The following is a 19,048-nucleotide window of genomic DNA, read 5'->3' as shown; positions in this document are numbered from 1 at the left end:
TTGACAATTTAAACTAATAAAGAATGTAAAATTTCAACAGGATTATACAAAAAGAAAATTTACATGGGACAAAGGCCCCATAAACATTTTAAACGCATATATTAAATAAGTACATAATATAGTTTCTTGCTATCTCTTGAACATTTGTCTTGATGTAGACAATTTAAAATCTTTTTGTTTCATTACTTGATTTATATCTCTTTACTGTTGCATAACCTAAGTTTGTTTTCTTCATAATGGCCAACAGGAATGGATTTTCACTAAATATATTAATGATTTATTCAAACTTCTATAAGCAAAAATAACGCCCAAAAAGCTCTGAAAAGTAACCTTAAATTCTCATCTTTAAACTATATGGTAGGTTAATCCTATTCTTTTGTTCAAATAAAGAATAATTTTATATAGAATAGGGTTTAAGGTTTATTCTTTTATATGAGATAGTTGTTGTATTATTAAGATCTTCATTATTTTTTATTTTTTATAAATTGCAGCATTTAAAACAGTTACTTATATTCTGTTATAAAAATTTATCCGATATTAAAAAAAATTATAGCTGCATAAACGTGATGTAGTTATATATGTTTGGTTAAAAAAAATACCATTAGAATTGAGTACTCTATAAGAAAACCCAAAGCTCGCAAGAACCTTGGACTCATAAGATCCACGATCTTCCATGCATATTTTAAAATGAGATATACTACAGATGTAGTTTTACACATCGAATTTAGACAAATGACATCAAACGAATATTAATAAATATTTTAGCATTAACTTCGAACTTTGACGCAAATAAACAATATATTTGATATTTATTTCATCAAAATGCCTCGAATGCTATTATTTTACAATCGTTATTCTCCATAAGTTGTTGTCATACTATTTATAATTTTGGTTAAAATATTTCAACCCTATAGAGGTGAAACTTACGAGCTTTCATCTATGCATTTATCTACTATTGTCAGACTTATTCTATTTTTTGGCATTTTATTTTGCATCCTAATGATATTTGGCAGCTTCAATTCAGAAATCTTTTCATATGTTGATTTTATAGCGATGTGAAGGTTATATAACATAGATGACTAGGAATCTTTAATCATTTTATAAGCGAATAAAATAACTGATGATATAAAAGTGACCCCATTATTTCCAAAAAAATTGCGCAATTTCTTCAGCCAAATATTAATAAAAGGCCCAGGCAAAAATGATTTAAATTGATAAGTCATTAAAAATGTTTTATACATATGTTATGCTATAAATGATAACTGCATATTTTCGATTTACATATTATATGACATTTATTAAATTAGTGTACATTTTTGGGGAGGGAAAGGTGGTGGGGAAAAATATTTTTAGCAAGTCTAGGAATTATTGGAACAGAAAGAGATGTTACTATTTTTTAGGGAAAATGTGGCATGACTGGCAAAGTTTTTGCTTTTTTAAAAGAAATACCAAGATTTTGGTCTTACCAAACAAATTTTATATCAATGTGTGGCCCTATTCTTAATCTAAAGCTCTTTCTATAATAGTTAATGATCTAGGTGAGGTTATGTGAAAGTTGTTTTTTTGGCCAGTCAAATATGTATTGACTGGCCATATATACTAAGTTTTAACTAGCCATTATATATAATTTTAAGAATTTTATTATAAATAAGAAATATTACAATATGAAATACTTGTAAAAGACCTATGTTAATATTTCTTCATTTTTTAAGTATATAAAAATTTAATTATACAATTTAATCACTATTAACATCTAAATTTATTCTTTATAAATTATTATCTAAATTATCTTTTTGTTAAATATTAATACATTAAGCATGAGCCTATTTATTACAATGAATACATTTAATCCCCTCTTTCTTGCTCTAGGAATATTTCTTCTTGCATATATTGCACAAACACTCATCATAATTCTTTTTTAGGTTTATCAATCTTTAACTCATAAAATCATGTGCAAATATTCTTATCAAAAAATAAATAATTTTTAACATAAAAATTTATATAATTAAATCTATGATAACTACTTATGTAACAGGTAATTCTAATATATAATTAATATCAAAAATGCTCTAACATACATATATATTTGATATCTATAACAAATTATCTAACATATAATTCTAACATGTAATTAATATCATTAAAAAATGCTTTAACTTATTTATAAGTTTTAACTATTTTTTGCTAAACCCCATTAATGATTTTCTAGCTTTATCTTGTATTATATAATTTTATAAAATTTTCTGCTGAGGCTTGGTGAGTCTTAATCTTGAATTCCATTCCATATGGGGAATTTTTTCATCATTTTCAAGCTTTTTATTTCAATATGAATGTATGAATTTTGGCCAGTCAATGCATGGTCATACAATACTCACCTCTCTATTATTACAAACCGGGTTATGGTAAAAGAGTGCATACCGTGATTAAATCAATAAAAACAGATAAATTACGCTTTAACTTTAACTAGCAAATTTTTACAAGGATTTTAAACTGATATTAGTTTTGTTACCTTTTTATATAGTATAATTTGGAACTCGTTTAGTTAAATTTAAACTAAAATTTTAGCTTTCTATGCCTATTAGACGTAAAACATTTATATTATATCTCACTTTTCACCCAGTTGATTGTTCGTGTCCAACTTGTCTCAAATTTACAGGGTAGGTATTCTGAATAATAAGCAACCCAGATTTTTCTAATTTAGAAAAACAGGATAAATAAATGAGTTATCATGCGTTGAATATGTTAATGTTTATTTTTCGATTCATAGGGAAAAAACTAATAAAACGATATTTTAAAAAGCATTTCGCCCTAAATATTTAATGGTATTTTATTTTATTAATGAAATTTTGCGTTGTCTTGTCAAAGTCTTACATTTATTTATTTTAGTGAATGGGAAGGGTTTGTCCATCCTGTTCTATCTATTCTTTTTGGACGGACGCGTCTTGTAGGATAGATCGTTTTAGCAAAGCCAATTATCATCCAAAAATCTAGCAGCACCATCAAATATTGCACCACCATTTTTGGAGATATAATATTTCTCATTTTGCTTATCAGTTTTCCCACTTTGAGAAAACTCTTCCACATGAAACTGATGTGCCTTTTATAGGTAAATAATCTCTAGCCATTGGTGATAAAAGGGGAATCAGTAAATATAGCATACATATATATATACCTATTATAATAAATAGTGAGGATGTGGATGTTTTTTTATATTTAAAAAGTTATTTAATTTAGAAAAATAATTTATTTTCTTAATTCATGGATCTAAAACTTATATAGGATTCTATATTGAAAAAACTCTTAATAGAATATTTAATTTAAGAAGGAAGGCCTAAGTGGTATAAATTTTGATGATTATCATGAAATAATATATTTACTATTTTTATATGATCTCATACATTTTTCATTAATATCCAGCAAAATATTCTTTTGTAATGCACGAATAGTTATCAGTATTAATAAATTTTAGTAATAATTTATCATGGATATGATGATCCCGATAAGTATATCGTGATTTCATTAAAGGGTCTCGAAAAACTCTAATTATTTCTTCAATCCATTTTTTAGATCTAATCGAATTTATTCTTTTTTTTCTAAGTCCAAAAGTTAAAAAAAAAAAATTTTTTAAATTAATTATTCTCGCATTTATACATTATGCGTCCAAACTCGATTTCGTAAATTTCAATAATAAATAAATCGTTTTTTTTAAATAAAATTTTGACTTTCTATTATTTCATATTCTTCTTCTATTTCTTTCTACAATATTATTAACAAATAATATTATTTTCTTCTGTATCTCAAACTTTCTATATATCGAGGAAATTGAAGTAATATCAATTAATAAATAACTGGGCATATAAAGCCTTATAGTGCGCACAAATTGAACGTTTCGCAGCGTTTCAAAACGTTTGACAAATTAAATTTGTTAGACCCGTATACCTCTGGGATAAAGTATGTTGGTTCAAAAAATTTAAAATTGTACCGTTAATTTTTATTTTTTATAATTTGACATCAAAATTTAAAACAAAAAAAAATGCTGTCCAATTTAAACGAATGCATTTAAAAAGCATTTTTTTTGCGTTTTGAAACGCTGTTGAAACGTTCAATTTGTGCTCACTATTAGGCAATATTTAATTTCCTATTTTTCATTTATATTAAATTTAAAAGAAAAAATTTAATATAATTTTTAATAACGATTCTTTGATTTATATATATGAATTCTTCCTTGGAACGCATTATGAAGGTTGGATGAACCGCTTTTTAGGACCAAATCTAAGTTCCGATCGGAGTTTTCCCCTTCACTAATTATGTCTAAATGGGCATAGAAGTATTTTATTTTAAATGATATCCAGAAGTTCTATGTCAAAAATATATGACGAAACCCTTGAATAATCTTGGATCATTTTTAATTCCAACAAGGGCTACGACATTATATATATTTATTTAATATTATCTAATAGCCTAGTGTTGTTAGACGGCCCAGGAAAATATTGCCTAAGCCTCGAAATTTCGATAATGCCTTTTTAAACCTTTGTTCTTTCTATGAGCAGAATCTTCAGGCTTGCTTAATTTTTTTCTGGATGAAATATTGTGTTAGCCGCTTTTAAAAATAGGCTCAAAACTAGCCGTTTAACAACACTATAATAGCCGCTGTAACGCTACTAGGAAGGGCTCAAACCCCCTAAATATTTTTTAAAAAAAATTTTTTATATTTAAACAAAATGATTATTTTGGAAATTATAACTAAATAAAATATGATTTTTAAAAAATTAATTTTGAGCCCGACCACTGAATAGACGTAAATTAGCTGTAAGCTTCACTTTAATGCATTTCATAATGTTATAAAGCATTTTAAAGAAAAAATATATAACTTAACGTATAATAATATGTGTTTTTTTTATAATACTTTATGTTTAAAATTCTAATCTTAAAGTCTACCAAGTAAAATCTAGCCTCGACATTTCCCAATTTTATTCCAATCTGACTGAGTGCTTTTAGTTACTTTGATATTCACAAGTAAAATTTTTAATCATTGATTAACTTAATTAACCATTTTCCACACTTTTCTGTATCCTTCGTTAGAAATTTAATGTGTAGTATTATATATAACATATCTTATCCTGATTTTAAGAAAAAAATAAGTAAAAATTAGGATGTATACTATTGCATTTATAAATTATGTTCGATACAAAAGTAGGTTAAAAAAATAATTCTAAATAAGACTATAACCATATTTTAATTCTTTTAAATTTTGGGAAATAAAACAGATCATTTTAAGTTCAATTACTCTGATTAGTATATTATATTTCTAGAATATGTGCAAATTTGATAATTACTTTACCTATAATATTTCTTTATAAGAAAACTCTATTTTACTTTTTCCGTTTTTTGGTAATTAAAATATTAAGATTTTAAAGATTAAATTATCCAAATATATAATCCTTGACTTGCCCTTATTTGTCACGATCAAAATTGAATGATTAGTTAAACACGAGAGAATCCCTTATGTATGGCATTGTTATTTATTATATATTTGTCACAAATAAAGTCGAATTCAGAGATGATTTTCATTTTTTTTTAAAATTGTTTGAAAATTATTTATATAATCTTTTATTTTATAAAAGTAAAAGAAAAACGAAAAATCGATATTAATATATAGAACTAAAATTAAGTTTTCCGGATAATAGAATATACAGTAAAAAAACGTATGCCTTATATACATTTTGGTGACATTGTAGTGGTGAGGATTCTTTAAATATCGTTATTAAAAGTCTCGATTTAATCAACTTTAAATTTTAATTTTTGCCAAAAATGTTAGGCCCGCTTCTAGATTTCATTAATAGATGCTCAAACCTTTCTGCCATTCATGAGCAAAGTCTCTAGGCTTGCGTAATATTTTTTGACTAAAATATTAGGTTTATCGTTTTTAAAAATATAGTCGTTTTACAACACTATGCATAAAACTTTGGATAAATGTCAGAAATATGAAATTTTTAGACATATACATATATAAATTTGGAAATAGTTTTTATTTCCTTCATACCATTACTTGTAAACTTAATCGCTTGCTATTTATCTCCCTTTTTTAATATTAAATTCTTATTACTTGGAACAATATTATTAAAAGGGGTTTATTTGACAACAAAGTTATTAGATAACCCCTTCCCTTGAATTTTAAATTATCGGAGAGTTTCAGCTATCCTTTTCTATATTTACACCTTAACCTTCTCTAAGTCTATGAGTCTATCATTTTTTTTGAGGCAATCCATATCATCTCAAGGAAATCATGATTTATATTTTCATTTTCAAAATTGCTAATTAATTTATTGAGGTCTAACTCTAATCACCTGTAAGATAAGTTTATCTAAAAACTGTATCATATCAAATCATATATGTATCCAGAGTTTGGGGAGGGGGGGCGCACACATTTAGGTTGGTTTTTTCCCATCCATTTAATTGGAGATCTTTGAGACAACCAATTGCGTGTCTTTGTTACTTTTCTAATTTGATTTCACTTTATTTATAAAAATGTACTTATAAAAAATTGAATGTCATTATTTTTTATATTATCTTTTGCTATTTTTTCTTTCAAGTTATTGTTTGTAGTGTATAATAAAACTCACATATTAAAAATAATATTTGACATAAAAGATTATGCATATTTTTTAAAAAACATTCCAGGATAGGATACATGCATATGATCTTGCATTATAAACTTTAAACATTTTGAGCAAATAAATGGAGATTTTTTGTCCTCTCGGACAAGAGAAAAACCTTCCTTTGTGTTTGGTAGAAATGGAGTTTAGTTCCTCTATATTGAGCATTTTACCAATATCATCCCTTAGCAATCTACACGAGGATTTTCATATCTAACTCATTAATGGAGTTATTAGCTCCATAGCTAATAATTTTATATCTATAATTATTGGATTTATAAGCATGATATATTCAGCAAATTATAAAAAATTGTTTATACATGTTTTTCTTGATATAGAATAATTTGAACGAAGTTGATTCACAACATCATCTCCAGCTTTATCGAGATTGTAAAAATGGTGATTTTTGGTTTTTTCAAATCTCCAGTTTATGTATTAATATTAATATTGTGAAGAGTAGAAATAATAACAACATGTTTATACTTTTTTGGTACGTGAGATATTAATGTCATATTTTATTGGAAGGCAAATAAGCTTGAATAAATATATTTCTAAAATTAAATAATGCTGGAATATGCTTTTTATTTTTTCTTAAGGTTTCTACTATAGTTATTGAATGGGAATTTAATGAATATTTAGCAAGATCAGAACTGGTAAACCAGTCATCTGTGGACATTTCTATTATTAGAAATGGGTTAAAAATGCCCAAATTATAAGGTTTTTCAGGCTTATTGCCATCATAAAATTCTATTTTTAAAAAGTTCTTGAATCAACTAGGGCATAAATTTTTAAGCATATTATGAAGATTACTTGAAAAAATAAAATTATAAATTATAAGTTTAATTTATGATTTTTTACTTCACTGAAAAAATAAATAATAGAAAATTTTCAAATTTAAAGACATATACAAATTTTATATATTAACTTGCAATCTACAATCCTAATTAGTGACAGAAAAAAATTGTTTTTAAAAAAAATTACTTAAGTACACAGGTGGGGTATATTTTACCCCAAGCTCGACAAATTGCTAATATCTCAAAAACTATCATCAATAATCATGAAATTTGGAAATTATATTAATTGTTACAGAATATTAAAGTACTGAATCAGGTCAGAACAGAATATCTTCTAGGTTTTGTATTACAACGATTATAAAGTCGTGGTATCGTATTTACCCCACCTCTATAGTGAAAAACCAAATAGCAATATCTAAAATAAAGTATATATTACTAAGAATAGAACTTTTAATATATAAAATATATGAATATGATTTTAAAAAAGTCATAGGGGAGACTGGGGAGCTTGCGAGCCCTAAAATGTAAAGGTCGATAAAATGAAATCTACTTGATAATATTGAATAAATAATATGTTATATTCCACTTATTTACTTATATAAATAATTTTTTAAATAATTATACTTTTTTAACAATATTAATTTTTCCGAAAAAAATATTTGGGAAAGGATGATGCTAATATTAATAGTTTCTAAATATAAAAATATATATTATTGTAACTACTTTATTGAAAATAACCTTAATGGAAAATAATTATAAAAAAACAATTAAATAATAGATTAAAATTTCAATAGGATCCATGCGAAAAAAGCGTATTTACGTGGGACAAAGGACTCATAAACATTTTAGATACATTTATTAGATAAGTTAATATATTTTCTTTCACTTTCTTGAATATTTTTTTTGATGACAATTTTAAATCTTGTTGTTTCATTACTTGATTTATATCTTTTAACTGTTGCATAACCTAAGTTTGTTTTCTTCGTAACGGTTAGCAATGACAAATTTCCATTAGATTTGTTAATGATCTCATCATTATTAGTTTTTCTTTTTTTTCTGATATAATTTCTTACCATACTCAAATTCAATAAGCAAAAAAAACGCTTCAAATCTCATATGAACCTCTGAAAAGTAACCCGAAACCCTTATCTATAAACTTTATTAGTTTAATTCTATTTTTTGTTAAAATAAAGAATAATTTTATATAGAATAGGATTTAATCTCTTATATAAGATAGTTATGAATGATTAAAACCTTTATTATTTCTTATAAATTGCAGAATTTAAAAAAGTTACTTTTGAGGGTACTATAAAATACACATTGTTTTATAAAAATTTAATATGTAATCCGATTTAAACAATTTATAGCAGCGTATGCATAATGTAGTTATAAATGTTTGGTTAAAAAACTAACCCTTTAGAGTTGAGTATTCTATGAGAAAACCTCGAGGCTCACAATAACCTCGAACTCATGATTCCCGGTCTCCCCTACTATACGATAAAAAATAAATATATTTTTATCTAATCAGTTGCTTTTTTTCTGATCGCCCTCGACAATTTTATGCGACTTCGTGGGTAAAATTTCCCTTTAGTTGTATAGTCAGTCACCCTCTGTTGCAAGCGTCAATTAATATCTGTTAATCATTTAATAATTGGACTCGAAATCAAAACTATGACATATATATATCCACTTTTTAAACATTTATAGCATCTATAATAAGAAAAAGTTTTCAAGTAGGGCAAGTAGTAGGGATGTCTATAATTTGATTTAACCCTATTAAACCACCTTTATTTATGAGCAGTGTATATGTTCTTAGTTTGATTTAAATCTATTTACTTTAATTTATAGCAACTACGAATACTAAATTATTTGATTTGATAATTATTCAACAAATTTTATAAATAATTCGTTTTATTCGGATTGAATTATTCGAATAATCTGAAATCTTCAAAATAATTATAGATATATTTTTTAATAAAATTCAATCATTTGTCATTTACATTACTATCCTATCAATCATTTGTCATTTATATTACTATCCTATCAATCTGATAGGTGATTTGATTTACAAGGTATAAGGTAGATATGCATAAAGCGATTGACGGGTTAACAATGTTAACGTGAATAACTAACTTTTAAATCTTGAGCAATAATGATCTTTCTAATTTCTTACCTATGTTTATCTTTTGAAAAACGTTCCTGGTTTGGCATATTTTGCCAAAAACCGTTTTTAATTAAAAATGCATCATCTATCTTATTTTGCTTTTACAAATAAGGCTCATAATTTAAAATTTTATGTTCATGATCCTTAAAGTCATAGCTATAAAATAAAATTTAAGTCACGCAATTGATTTATATGTGTATTATTTTGGGTTGTTATGGGTAAAACAGTTAAATATTCCAACTGATTAAAGCTGTAAAAAGATAATCTTTAAATATTAACGTCACCACCATTTAAAAAGATAGGTGTATATTTGGAATAAAATTTTAAAAGTAGTGGCAAAGAAGAAGAATAATTGAAATATACTATATACCTAAAATGGGCTATTTTTGATAATCCATATTGTATTCATTAGTTTATACTTAAAAGTGATAAATATATGACAAAATTACAATATATTGTTCAATAAAACAATAAAGTTATGTTCAATTATCTTAAATACGCTTTTTGTCAAAATGCTAAATGATCCACTATTACAATATTTATAAAAAAGATAATATAATTCACCCACACTAACCCCATGTGATTTAGCATAACCAAAAATCACTCCACTAGTAACACACTTCTCATCAAACTTGTTTTAGCATCTTTGAGGGGGAAAAGCGTGTTCGCTCAACATGCTTTTAAGCTTAATTTGAACACATCTAAAATATGTTTATTTTATGCTGAAATTTTTTTAGAGCTAACTAAATTAAAAGAAAAATGACTTTTTAGAACATAACAAAATTAGAAAAAATTAACTTTTAGCACCCTATCCTAAATTATAGGTGCCATTTCACCAAACTAATTTAAAATACAAAATTTATGTATATAGTTGTTATTTTAAAAAAAACTTTTTAATATTTATATATTCTATTTGAAAAACTTTATCTCTTAACTAACCCACAAATCAAACAAAAAAATGATAAAAAAACGCAACTTTAACAAAAAATTATCTTTGATTTAAAAAAAAATTGATTTATTCCTTTAATTTGCAAAATTATTATAATGATTTTTTAATGACATTTTTAAATGATTAGATTTTAAAATAAATTATATAATATTATATTATAAATTATGAGTTTTTTTTGTAAATCGGTTTGAAATCAACGCTTTATTATTATACTTTATTAAGATTTGTTTCTTATAGTGTATAAAATAAGGTTATAAATCATTCATTGAATATTTAAGCGAGATAAAGAGAGCGATAACGGCAAAAGGTATTACTATACAACATTATATTTTTGATATATAATAATTAATAATCTAATCCTAAAATAAGATTATACGATACAATCGATTGAATAACAAATGCAACATTAATAGGAATATACTCCATTTTAGAAAGTATATAATAAAACTAAAAGTAAGATAGGTTGAAGATAATGCATTCAAATCAAACACAAGAATATACATACTGAGTAGTCTTGTTAAATGGATCGATTTAAACTGATTTTTAAAAATGGCTAGCTCAATTTTTTCAGCCAAAAAAAATATTGCCTAAGTGGTGCAGAGATTTCGCGAATAAATGTAAAAATCTTTGTGACATCTATGAGCAAGATCTTCAGGTTTGCGTAATATTTTTCAAGATAAAATATTTAGTTTGTCGTTTTTTAAAAATCGGCTAAAATCGAGCAGTTTAACAACACCACTACTGAGACAAAATAAACGAAATATGGTTATAAAATATAATAATATCCCCTAAGATAAATTTAATGCAACTAGGGGAGACTGAGGTTAGTCGAACCAATATTTACAAAATTGGCGATAGCTCTTGTTATTTTATAGGTAATATAAAAAATAATATATGATTGGATATGTAAAACTATACTCTATAAAGGTGCCTTATAAAAAATCTTAAGAATATAATCGTTTTTTTTAAATTTTATTTTTTGTAAAAGTGAAAATTTTGTTCAACAAGCCCCCAATAGCGGGGTGAGGCAAACCACTTCAAGGGGCTTCCTAAACCATTGGTTTTTTTAGGCCATAATAAATTGAAATGCATTTATATTTATTAGTAGTTAATGATATGTATAGAATAATTTTATTATTTTCTTGTTCAAAATATAATATTACTTATAAATTGAAGCTAATTATATATAAAAATTGAAACTTATTTTTGGCTAATTTAATAAACATTTTGGACATAAAAAAATATGTATTTTAAGGAGAGATCAAGATTTCCTAGCATAAATCCTAAATACCAATCATAAACAACCATGAAATTGCTTTTTCAAGATTTTGAAATTTTTCATTATTAATTGCCATAATTGACGTGTATGGTTTAGCAAACCCCGCTAGCTCTAAAATAAAAAATCATTATTGAAATATATCTAGATAAATACTCATAAAACTCACTCAAATTATAGAAGAATGTTTAAACTTTGTAATAAAATTAATTTACATATGATTGTATATTTTAATAAAAATATTCTGTCATGTAAAAATCTTTTGAAAATTTCATCAAAATTTTATTTAAAATAAAATTTTTAGTAATTAATATTTCAAAATATATTTTGTCCATAGATATATACTAATGAAAACTAAATTAGGATAAAATATATTTTGAAATAATTAATTTTAAAATGAGATTAAGTGGTTTGCCAAACCCCGGGGTTTACCTAACCCCAGTCTCTCCTACTAAATATTTTACATCCATATAATGCAGTTTTTATGTAATGAGGTATTTCGGGCTGAGTCATGCTGTCTTTAATATACACATTAAAATCTTATAAATTTCACTATATAATGGTAAATTTTCTTTAATAAATCAAATTTGAAGATCATGGAATCTTCATATATAGTAAATATATTAGAGGTCTGCAATGGGTATGTTTTAGTCAACAACGCCTCACTAATTGTTTTAAAAAAAATAACCCCCTTCCCACCCATAATTTTTTTTTGAAAAATTTACCTTCCCGCCCCGCCCATTTATCTGAATATTTTGTTTTACCAACAGGCCCAATTTATAAAAGCTATTTAAATGGCTGGTTTGGATCTATATTTATTTAAATATATTTTTAATAATGTTTATAAAATATAGAATGTTATGAAATAAAAAAATGATTTATAATAAATAGAGTCTTCTGATTATTTAGCCCGAAAAATATTTAGACTGTTTAAAATATACAAGGTCAGAACTAAAACCCATTGCAGACCTTTGGTTCACAATAAGGAAGGATCAATACCAAATATATTGTTGGTTTACAATATTCCAAAATAAACCAATATATAATTAAATATTAGTATTAGTTTTACAATCAATTCCGACATATTAGTTTTGATATATTATTTAAATAAAAATCAATTACCAATCCCAATATTAAAAATAAATAAATATATATGATTATTTTACTTTTACGCGTTATTCAATAGATGAACATACTATTCGAGCTTGCCTGTGCCTAAAAATTTGTGTGCAAGCAGGATCTTTCTTAAAGACTAGATTGGTTTTCCCTTATATTAAATTTATATCAATCGTTAACAGTTCTATGCTATTTTAGTTTACTAATTTTGCTATATTTGTGTTAAATACAAAGTTTCAGAATTAATGGGTTTATTTTTTTTTAATTGGTTTGTAGGTTTGTTGATACAAAAAATTTATGATCAATTATATTCACATTAAAAAAATTCATAGTTTAAAAAAGAATTTGGATTCAGTAAAATTTTGAGAGTTGATTCTCAGCCCTATTTAGGAGATGCTTCATGATTTTTTTTTCATCTTTATTTAAAACTACAAAATACGGGTTTTTTTAAAACACTATCTATCTTTATTCTTTTAATTAATAATTTGAATTTAAACTAATAGGAACTAACACCAATTACAAGAAATAGAAACTATTGTTTAAACCAATACCAATTTGACCTAATATCTATACAATATTTTGTTAATCTTGGGTTTTTAATTTTGGTTCCCAGTCCTAGTTCACGCATGATTTCATTATACCGAAGTTTTACTGTATGTGCACAACTTAAAAACAGAATTTAAATTTAAAAATAACCGACTGCAAGCCCGGCCCGAACCCGAGCACATAGGCCAGGCCGTATTTTAATTTTTTTAAATACCCGGGCCGGGCCATATATTTTAAAACTGAATATTTTAAATCGCCATTATTAGCTTATTTATAAAAAACCCAGTAAATGTTACCTCTGTCTAATAATTAGAAAATAATTTTAAAAAATCCTATTTTTTAACTATAAAATTTAAAAAAAGAAATACAAGACATCATAGAGAAATCATATCAGTCAATGCGTGGTCATTTTTTTTATTCTCCCTAGGAAAGGATTTACCGTGAGAAATCTGGTCAAGTGTAGCGGCTTTCATTTGATCGTAAAATACATAGTATAAATTATATATAATACATAAGTCGGCTATATTCTTTTCTTACCCTCGTCAGTTTATCATTTAAAAAGAACAAAGAGAGGAAAAAAATAAAATAGAATATTAATATTTAATTTAATTATAAATAAATAAATATATTTAATACATTAATATTAAAAATAATATTTACAAAGAAAAGGAAAAGTGATTGATTAAAAATAAAATCTTTTATTTATATCAAATTCAAATAGGGGAGAGAAAAAATAGAAAATTTTCAATCTTATAATTTTACGCTACATGTATATGAATATACTAGAGCACTGCATCGGACATTTTTTTCAGATCTGACCAATCCAATCCGAGTATTTTTTTTCTTCCAAAGATACGAATCCAAGCCGAATAGAAATTTTGTTTTAGAAATAAGTCCAATCCGATCCAAGATTGTTGAAAAAAAGTATACTTCAAGAGAAGTGATTCGTCTTATATCTAAGCCGTTGTCTGTTTAACCGTCTATATAGCTTCCTCTAAACAGCTTAAAAAGAAAGATGCTATTATAGCGTCTAATTGAAAATATAATATTTATACCGAAAAAATATATAAATAGCAAATAATATTTATTTAATGTATACACTTAAAACAAACCAAAATAAAATAGGGTGTCCTAGTAGAAAATCTGTTTAACCTGGTATAAACAGAAATAGGTAGTGTTGTTAAACGTCATGATTTGTGAGCCGCTTTTTAAAAACGGCGAACTCAATATTTTAGCCAGAAAAATATTGCCTAAGCGTCGAGATTTCGCTAATAGATGTTCAAACCTTTGTGCCATCTATGAGCAAAATTTTTAGGCTTGCGTAATATTTTTCAGGATAAAATATTGAGTTAGCCGTTTTTAAAAATCTGCTCAAATCGAGCCGGTTAACAACACTATAAATGAGTTTCAAAAATAAGACGAAACAAAACCAGGACCATGGATTGATCCTTGAATGAAAATAAAAGATTATGGAAAACAAAACTTAATGAACCATAAAAACAAAATAATTTGACATTTTATCGAGGTCCGAGAGTTGGCCCGATTTAAATTAAATTTTCAAAACCTAGGTTCTGTCAGAGTTTTGACATACTAGAGTTTAGTCGGATCAGACTAGTATCGTTCTGTGCGGGGTTCACTGTGCATGATCATAAGGGGGAGGGGGTCAATATAGAGAGGTGGTCAATAACTTGCAATATTTTGAAGAAATTTTTAATTTGATTTGGACATGAGACAGCAAACGATCCAAAAGGGTCGATAAAGATCACATTTGTAAGTTTTAATTGTATTTGTATATTCTATTTTCTTACACTTCGTTAGAACCAATTAGCAAAGTGAAGATTGATGATAATCTCGAATTAAATGTGCCCAAAAATTGAGTTAATTATTATGTTTTTTATATCTATAATAAATAAATCTTCCAACGATCTTACAAGAATTATAAAATTTTATGCAATAGAAATGAAGTTATTGAAATAATTATAAAGTTAAACCAATTTTTTATTATCATAAACAACTTTAATTTCTTAATTTTTCACAATGTTTTAGAAAACAATTCTTAGCACAAAATACTCTTTTGCTGTGATAAGAGACCCGAACCGTTATCTATCAAAATTCCGGTTTGGTAATCGTTCGGCTGCTAGTAATAAAAAAAAGGTCACGGTTTTATAAAAATAAATTTAACGGGTTTTTCAAGTTTTGGTAAATTTATATTATTGATAATTGTATTTACATTATTATACACACTATAACAGAATATAATAAATATTTAAGATTCGTAGGTAAAAATATGATTAGGAAGTATAAGTAGTAACACGTGCTCCAAAAATCCAGAGCAAAAAGTTAACTCAGAGAACGCTCTGTCAACTGAGAACTTTAGTTGCGTAGATTTCGAACACTGTTGTAGTTAATTGAAATAACTAAGAATGTTCATATTCCCCCCCCCCATTGGGTCACTATAACTAGCAATATCAATCATACATCAAATAATTAACGAACAAGCAATTTTCAGGGGGGGGGCAGTTGCGGCCTTGTCTTTGTTATTTGCGAGCATTATACCCCCCTGAGAGCAAGAGTATTTGTTATGTAACCAATTTTTATTCATAATTTGGTCAAAAAAAATCTGAGTATACATTTTTCTGCCAAAACGCAAAATCTGATGTTCCTAGTGTTATGGTAGTTAGTGATTATATATGAGTAAGATAATTCCATAAGCTTAGCCATAATTTTCTAAGGGTGGGGGGGGGGATACTTTTGATTCTGTTTATAAATTTTATTGGATGTCTTTAAGCTAACTTATATATGTTACATTTTTTGGTTATTTTGGATTTTTGAGGTTTGAATGAAATGCGGTATATATACTTTTCAAATTAAAATATGGTTTCATAAATTTTCTATTATGGAAGGTTTACTTATGGATTATCCATAGAAATTTCAATAACTGAAACTGTATGATATACTGCATATCATATATTAGCCTCAAAAATCAAAATTAAGCATTCTATCGCGCGAAATAATGCTTATAAGAAAGAGCCTTTTTAAAGATTATTTTTAAAAAAAAATAATTAACTATTGCATATTTTTCTTTATTATTGTTTATAGTGGCATATCATATTGTATAATATTTTTTGGAAAGTGAGATAAATATTATCTTTAAAATGATATTTATAAAAACGGGTAAAATTCCGAAGGTAAAAACACCTAACCCACCAAGGCCACATCTGACCTATTATATCTAATAAAATCAATGCTTATCTTAATATATACCAAAAAATTTATATATATAATAATGGTACGAAATAAAAAATATAATACGCTATAAGGTCAAACCAGCGCGTTTGATTCGAGCACCTAATGTATTATAAAAATTTATCGTTTGCTTACTAGTTGCATAAAAGTGAGCATAAATTAGAAGTTTGCGTGTTGTCGTATATTGTTTTAATTTTTTTAAAAAACGTAATGCATTGTTAAAATTGAGGTTGTCTTTTTAGTGTCAAATTTTAAAAAGTTATTTTTAAAAAAAATTGGTTTTTGTAAATTATATTATCGTCTACCTTTTTATTTCTTTAATTTCTAAATATTCCAATTTAAGATATGAATACATTTTATATATTATTAAATCTAATTTATATATAATTAAACTAGGAAAGAGTTTTTAGTACCCAACTTCCCTTATTATTTCCAGAGTAATAAAGTTTAGTGAGTTTTCATCAGAAAAAAAATCGAATTCTTAAAGAACTGGTTGTTGACCAACGTGCAAAATGAATGAATTAAAAAATACTCAAAACGGCAAACATGTTTGCGTTTTTTTTAAATGGTTGCTAACACCAAAAGGTAATTTGACCAATTTAGAAGATATTATTTGAAATGCTCAATTTCATCATAATACAACTAATATGAAGATAAATTTTATTAATACATAATTAATTCTGGATAATTTTTATCAAAAATAATATTATATTATTCAATGTTTAATTTTTCTACCAGAGCATTCTAGTTACTTTAAAATATGAAAACTATTTATAATGTATCTTGAATAGAAATGTCTTGGACAAAAGTATCCTAAGCAGGACACAAAGATACCAAGCAAAAATACCCTAATTATGTATATTTGTTTAAATTCTTAATTTTATAAATGTTCACCTTGTATTTAATTTTTTTTAAAGAGTATTTTTGCCAAGTCTTTTTGTTTAGGACATTTTTGTCTGTGATTCATTCAGATTTGTTACTACTAGCAATAGTAAGCATAACGATAAATTTATTAGTAGGCAAACGTTCGAAATATTATTTTTGATTATTTATTTTCAAACGTTAGATTTTTGGCTTGCTAACATAATTCGCTAGAATGATAAATGTTAGAATGTATAGGTCTATTATAAAGATTGCATTTTTTGCTAGTTAAGTCTAATTTATAGTAAACGCGTTTTATTCAATATTTAACGCTGCGCTATTTACAAAATCAAGCCAATAGGATATAATATGGATCCAAATGATCATAACTATGTGATGCGATGATAAAAAATAAATGCGAAATAAAGTTATATTATATTTCTGAAATATGTAAAATAATTATCCCTATTATTTCAAAAATTATTATTGCTGAAGAATCAGCTTTGATTTCAATAAATCATACCACATACAAAACGCGTTTACTATAAATTCAGCATTAGGCCTCGTTTATAGTGCATGCTATTTTCAAATGCTGGCCAATATGTAAAATTTATTACTTCGCGATGCGATTAAATAAATTACATCGCTATCAATTATGAATTATACCTAATATTTGCTTGCTTTTGAAAAATACCCAGCGATGCTTGTCGAATCGCTTGAGCGCTACGAGTTTACTATAAACAAGGCTTTACTCTGTATTCAGTTAGCACGAATTCGCGAAAGAGAATACAAAAATACAGCGTAATTTGTACAATTCGCCAAGAATTAGCGCTACTACGATTGGTTATACTAAAAAATATAGATATATAGCTTTTTAAGCAATATTCATATTATAATATTTAAATTAAATAAAATATTAATAATATTATATAACTTATCATTTCATATTTATTATACATATACTTGTATTTAATTCAATCCACAAATTTAAAATTTTGCAATAATCTAATCGACATTTTCATCATTATCATGTTTTTTTTCTCTCTATCTTTATCCAGCAATTTTTCATCATTATGTACAAATCTCACATATGAAAACTATATCTTGTTTTCATCAAATTACTAATTAAACATTAAACATATTATTATATATAATATTTTACTTGAATACGACAAAAAATAAATGTCAAGAAATTATGAATATTCAGAAATAATTTTATGTAATTTTATATTTCAAAATTATATATGCCTGGATAATAAAGAGAAAAAATTTTAATAACAAAAGAGGGGGAAAATATTTTGTGGTTTTATTTATTTTTGAAATTAAAAAAATTTTTCAGACAATAGTATATATTCATTCATTCATTTGTAACTGTACTAATCTGAACATCGGGAGAGCCAAATGGTAGCTCGAATTAAATTTAGTAATTTTTACGGTAAA

The 19,048-nt window shown here is 25.5% G+C and overlaps 1 long non-coding RNA gene across 2 annotated transcripts; it reads right to left on the bottom strand.

The window, feature by feature from the left end:
* Positions 1 to 6,763: 6,763 nt before the first annotated feature.
* On the bottom strand, positions 6,764 to 18,934 carry LOC135929786 (uncharacterized). 2 transcript variants are annotated; one of them, XR_010572640.1, is made up of 6 exons: positions 18,771 to 18,934; positions 18,572 to 18,729; positions 8,983 to 9,083; positions 7,638 to 7,865; positions 6,977 to 7,190; positions 6,764 to 6,916 (listed from the first exon to the last, which is right to left on the bottom strand). It is a non-coding gene; the product is annotated as an uncharacterized LOC135929786 (long non-coding RNA). The 2 variants fall into 2 exon arrangements; XR_010572639.1 differs by lacking the exons at positions 18,572 to 18,729; positions 18,771 to 18,934 and having other exon boundaries at positions 8,983 to 9,193.
* Between the last annotated feature and the right edge of the window lie 114 nt (positions 18,935 to 19,048).

Source organism: Gordionus sp. m RMFG-2023, chromosome 5 (genome assembly GCF_954871325.1).
Source record: "Gordionus sp. m RMFG-2023 chromosome 5, tfGorSpeb1-WG-v2, whole genome shotgun sequence".
NCBI lineage: Eukaryota > Metazoa > Nematomorpha > Gordioida > Chordodea > Parachordodidae > Gordionus > Gordionus sp. m RMFG-2023.
Note: the sequence above shows the minus strand (reverse complement) of the source record. Positions and strands in the feature narration are given on the sequence as shown.